We start from the raw sequence: 6,000 nt of genomic DNA, 5'->3' as shown, positions 1-6,000 counted from the left end.
AATTATATTTTGCCGTAAAAATCCATTTCTTTGGAAAAAACTAGGGTATACCTAAAATGCTAATAGTGTTTATCTCTAGGTAACTGAATTGCAAGTGTTTTTTTCCCTTCTTGTAGACTCCTGTACTTTCTTTTAATTTTTTTATTATTTCTGCATTTTCAAAATTTTCTATAGCACATGATATATATCTTTAATAATCTGGAACAAAAACATGGTAAAGAAATTCATCTTTCCATAGGCAATTTTATCAGAATTTTACCTTGGATGGCTGATGATCTGTTTTGAAAACCAGTTATTTTCTTAGTTTGAGCTTTCCGCTTATACAGTATTCCTTTTTAAATGAGTTTGTAAATTACAGAAAGAAATATTTTTATTATACCCACATTATACAAGGCTTTGGGATTAATAAGATTTAGCTTCTCTTCTCCAGGGATTTGCTATCTAATAAGTAAAAACGACAGGTGAGCAATTAACCATAATTCACAGTGAAATAGAATAACGAGCCTGAGTATACAGGTACAAGCAATTGATTCTGCCTGGGAGATTTCACTAATGGAGAAAAAAGGGTGAACATGGGGTGGGGCATGAGAATAGTGAGACAAAGAGAGAGACGGAGGGACAGTCCTATCCCTTAAACCTTTGCCCAGCCATAGGGCATCATGGGACTTTGAATATGCCTGGCTGAATGTGGGGAGGAAGGCACTCTCAGGCTTTGACCAGAGCCAGTGTTGTCTTCATTGAGGAGATGATCCAAGAAGTGGACTGAACTCAGGAATCAAAGTCAAAGCCAGCCATGCATCAGGGCCAGAGTTGAAACATTGGCTGGCTCAGTGGTGTGACTCTACAGAGACAAGAAGCATGGTGGAGCTTCCTGTGCAAACATGAAAATGGCTCCCTGCATGTTGGTGCTTCATCATGCACAGCTGTTGATTTCTCAGTCTGACATGGGAAGGACAGAGAAGCCTTTTTCATTAAATCCAAAAGCTTATGTAATGTTTTTTGTCAGTTCTTGAACTTAGCCAGTCTGCACGATGTCTTCGCCTCAATACCAACATGCATGGACTTTCTGCTGGATGGTGGTGCTGAAGGGTGCACAGCTGTACAATCATGGCCTTGGCCTGGGTAGAGGGGAGACCAGACCACACTTGTGAACTGGAAATCCATGGGTTCTGTGTCAGTCATTCTGATGGGAGGAGAGCAGCTCATGAGAAGAGGCCAGAGGCCATGTAGAATTATGTGTCTCAGACCTGGAGGATCTGAGAGGTTAACTCACTCATTGGCTCATAGTCAATCAGTGTGGGTCACTCTTGTCACTGTGGCTGCTTCTGATCTTTGAAGCCTCTGTCATGTGCTGGCCCCTGCTTCCAATGGGCACTTCTGTTCCAGGCAACCACAAGGATGGCCCTTGTGGCTCCTCTGCACATGGCTGGGTTCCCTAAGAGAACCAGGCCATAACAGGATCAAGGATCTATGCGCACCCACAGCCGCCACTCGTCTGCCATCTGGCCAGGGCTGGGGCACCAAGTGTAGGGGGACAGGTGGTGTGGAGAATCCCACAAACCCACCCCTTTTCAATTTCCAGGTTCCAGGGATCCAACCACCTCCCCGGGTTAGGCTCAGAAACTCTCTTACCCACAAAGCACAAAAGCCTCTTCCCACTTCCCTTCTTTAATTCCTCTTTAAGAACTCTTTAATTCCCCCAGGTGGGCTGATTCACAAAGAGCTGGAAATTCCCTTCCTGGGGTCAAGGCACCCAGGTCTGGGAACACAAACCCTTGGCTGCCGTTCCTGGAAGGGGAAGGGGAAAATTATCTTTCTATTGTTTTGCTGATAGGTCAGAGCAGCAAAAAAGATAAGCTACAATTAATTTCTCAATATCTCCCCTGGTTGCAGGTTGACTGTCTCCCTCTCCTGCACACCTGCAGATAAGGTGGGCGGCCCTCACTGATCTGATACTATGACATCAGGTGGAGTCATTGGCCCCACCACTTAGAGTCTGCTCATGAACATTTCTTGGCTCCCAGTAAGTAATTTTTGGATACTTTGGGGTGGGGCATTGATTGCTGCTTAATTTCTTTACTTTTACACTCAAAGCTTCACCTATGTGACTTCATCTTCACCTCATCCCACCCATTTCCTGCCACACCTAGTTATTCTCCTGAATCCCAGGTACAAAGCCCCAAAGAATCTGATCTGATTTTGAGGGTAGAGTCACACTAATGCAGCAGGACCCAACTTGAAATTATTTATAGCGCTGGGAGCGCCGGGCAGCTCCACAGAGCAGGCTGGAAAATTCCCATAATCTACAACTGCTGGAGGCAGTTTTGGGGGAGGGAGGGACAGGCTCCTCTGACCTGCAGTAAAAAAATTCTGCTGCCCTCTGGATAGGCCAACTCCGAGGAAAGATGGTCTTCAGAAGCTTGGCCTTGCTCCTCCCACCAAGTTGTGCCTCTGCCCCTCAGCCTTCCCAAGACTTGCGCGCTTTGATAGAGCTAGCAAAGCAGTCCTGAGTTAGGAATCTGAGGCATGAACCTCTTCACTTTCATATGATTGTAAAACTGTTTGTGAACTAGGAGTCCTGGAATGTCAGACCCAGAGGAATGCTATCATTTATGAACAAGTCAGCTGTCCCCAGGCCCAGATCAAGAGACCCTGGGAGCTGATGGCCTGCACTAATGGACAAAGGCGTTCTTTTCCATGCTTTGGAATGATTAAGTGGCTCAAAGGAGGCACTCTAATATGTTTCCCAGAGGAAGAGCCTTGTTGATTGGCTTTTTCCAGAGTATTCCTTAATAAGGCTGCTAACCTGCCAGATTCTGTATATTCTATTTTCCATCTTGATGGAGTTCCTTGTAAGCTGAAGCCAACTATTCCTTTGAAGTCCAATCTCAGGGACTGCACCTTGGCTCAAGTTTTTTACACTAGAAGATTTTTTAACATTGGGGGCTCTCTTCTGGTTTACTTTTCCAGCCTCTCTATCATCTCTGAGCCCGAGCTCCACTTCAGTCTCATGTCTGGTGTCTGGGTTTCATGTCAGCAATTCTAAGTCCTCTTCTGCATGTCAGCTTCCTCCCTCTCACCCACCTTTCCCGGGTCTTGTATATGTGTCCTTTAAACTCCTCCAGCGCATATCCCCCGAAGAGGGCATTTCACCATGCCCACCGCAGCTTGTGTGCATGAACAGATATAGTATCTGATGATCTGATTTATGTTTTCCAGATTTATCGCATCACTCACATGCCCAGGCCGGCTGTTATTTTAGGAGAGTGAATCAGAGGGTCTGGCGTGGCTTTCTCTGCAGCAGAGCATGCCAAGAGCTCGGCTGCAGGCATAATGAAGTTGGGAGGGGGAAGAGCTCAAGTCATCAGGGAGGAAATTTGTGTCAGTAACAAGTCTGCCTGGCAACAGCACTAGGAAAGAGAAACATCAGGCACCAACATCAGAGCCGAAATCTTTCAACTGGTGGAACAGCATCGCACTGCACAATTTTTCTCCTTGGTGAGTTGACTACTACTCCCCTTTAAAAAAAGAGGAAAAAAAAAGGAAAATAAATGTTCTGTACGTGCATTCTCCAAAGGATATCCCCTAGCTTGCCATCAAACAGGGAGACTGTGATGAACTAAATTGTCACTGACCTGTGACTTTCCATAAACATGTTATGAATGAATGAGAAGAAATGATGAGTGTTTGCAATGGAATGAAAGGCACATAGACAAAGCTGCAAGGAGCAGAGTTAGTTGACATTGCAGCGTAGGACTTGGCTTGCCGAGTCAGACTGAAACTAAGGAGGAAAGGAGACATTCCTTTGCTTTTTCCTAGTTTCTTAAGCATGTGCTGCTAAAAGGTAAAGCTTCCTATTTCTCAAGAGGACAATTCAGAATGAGGGAGAAAATGGAAAAAAACCTGATCTGGACATCAGCCACTCGGGGCTACCTTGAGAGCAGCGGTTGTTTCTTATTTACTTCTTTATCTTAAAGCTCAGGGCAGTGATCCACACAAAGTAGAAGCATTATGCGAGTTTGTTGAACTGAACACGGTCCCAGCTCTGTTTGCACCTTGAGCGTCTGTGAGTGTGTCCCAGACATCCTTTTCACCATCTGGAGAATAAACCAATCATGTCTTGGAGACCTTCCCAGGTCCAACATTTTAGGATGCCATGGTCACAACTATTTTACAATCTTTAGAAAGCAGGGAATTAAAACACTTTCCTATAAATGTTTATATCTCAAATGCCTGATCCTCAGGCCCTTCTTTATCATCACCGTGTATGCACACAAGTCTGCAGGCTTAAGTGTTCCTATGAATACATCATTCAGTGGTATCTGGGATACATTTACATTTTTAGCATCAGTATAATTCTATTTGGTTTTATGCCATAGGAAGTTCAAACCTGATTCAATTAAGGGGTTTCATAAAATGAGTTTTTAAAAAGGAAAGACAGTGTACTGCACATATTATACCACTGTACTTTGCATTGTTATCCAATCAGGCCTGTTAGGAGTAGCTGGTGCTCCAGTCCAAGAATCTGTTAGCAATCCATGAAGTTGAATAACTTACTGTGTTATTTGGAAGCAAGAAATGAAAGAGCTGGAAGGGACCTTAGAGGTAGGCAGGCATCTCCTACTATAAGAGCAGGGATACTATTTCGTACATTTCTGCATGCCTTTCAGTTCCTAATACAGCCTTCATTCTGTGGGCCTGAAAAACTGAACAGAAAAAGTTCTGGTTGCTGAACCTGGGGGTGAGAAGGTGGCCAGGAGCATAAACTAGAGTTGTATCCCATCTGAGAGTGCATCAAAAACAGCCAGAGAAGAATCTAAATTCTTCTGTCTGCCAGAGAAGGGGCAGAGACAACTGTGTAGAAGTTTGCAAGGGAGAACTTCTCCCAGAAAACAACTGCAACTGGCTTTTTCCATAAAGTGCATGATGAAAAGAAACAACTCTCCTTGAACATAGAGATGAAGAATACTGGGGACCCAGGGAGGGACTTTGAGCCAGTGCAGACAGACTGAGAAATCTCAGAAATTGGATAAAACTCTGGTCAAAGTCAGCAGACACATGAGCAGTAGAACCCAGAAGAGAAACCCAAACAAAAAAGGGACTAGAGGCAAAGATCCTGAGATGGCCCAAATTGGAGTCAAGTGGGAGGGGAAATTGCAGGGACATTTGTCTTGCTCACTGAAGCAGTATGGTTGGTGGGAAACCCTGCATCTTAGTCAATTGGATGTCTTAACCATAGATGAGAAAACAGTCCCCAAGGTCAAGCCCAAGGAAGAGGGGAAATTGAATTCTGGCGAGTGGAAAAAGAGGTTGAAAGCTGGGAGTATCGAGGGGAGGGAAGGGTCAAGGCAGCAGTCAAAACAAAGGCAGTGAGTCTTAAATTTTTGGAGTTCTTTTGTTTGATGCTTGGTCTGTGCCTGGGGTGACCAATTTAAGGAACTACAGAGAGGTTTGGACAAGGACATTGAAATGAGGATCTGAACAGGACCTCAAAAGAATTATTTCCTTTAAACAAACAAAGCCCTTGCATATTACAAGTTAATACCAGAAACACAATCTGTATCTGTCTCTATTGTGCTTTCAGCTGCAAGTAACAGATTTGATGGAATGGAATTTGAACCATAAGGAACTTTATTATCTCATAAAAAAAGAAGTTTGGTGAGATAGGGCAATGCTGGGATTCAAATTAGGGGCTCAGTTATCTCAAGTCCCCAGATTCTTTCCATCTTTCTACTTGGCTATCCTTATAGTGCAGTCATAGGATGGCCTCCTCATGGATCTTCAATTTTAGGTATTTTTGTAGACAGTAATATTCAGGACAGGAAAAAAAGGAAAGCTCCTGACTTAAGTTCTTTTTTAAAAATATATTATTTTTTATTAGAAACATTTAGGTTTACAAAAAAATCATTCAGAGAGTACAGAGTTCCCATATATGCCCACCCCCCAACACACAGTTTTCCCTATTATTAACACTTGGCGTTAGTGTAGTACCTAGTTATA

This window comes from Choloepus didactylus, chromosome 4, assembly GCF_015220235.1.
Source record: "Choloepus didactylus isolate mChoDid1 chromosome 4, mChoDid1.pri, whole genome shotgun sequence".
NCBI classification, from domain to species: Eukaryota; Metazoa; Chordata; class Mammalia; order Pilosa; family Megalonychidae; genus Choloepus; species Choloepus didactylus.
The sequence above is the reverse complement of the archived record's forward strand: the minus strand, read 5'-3'. Positions refer to the sequence as shown.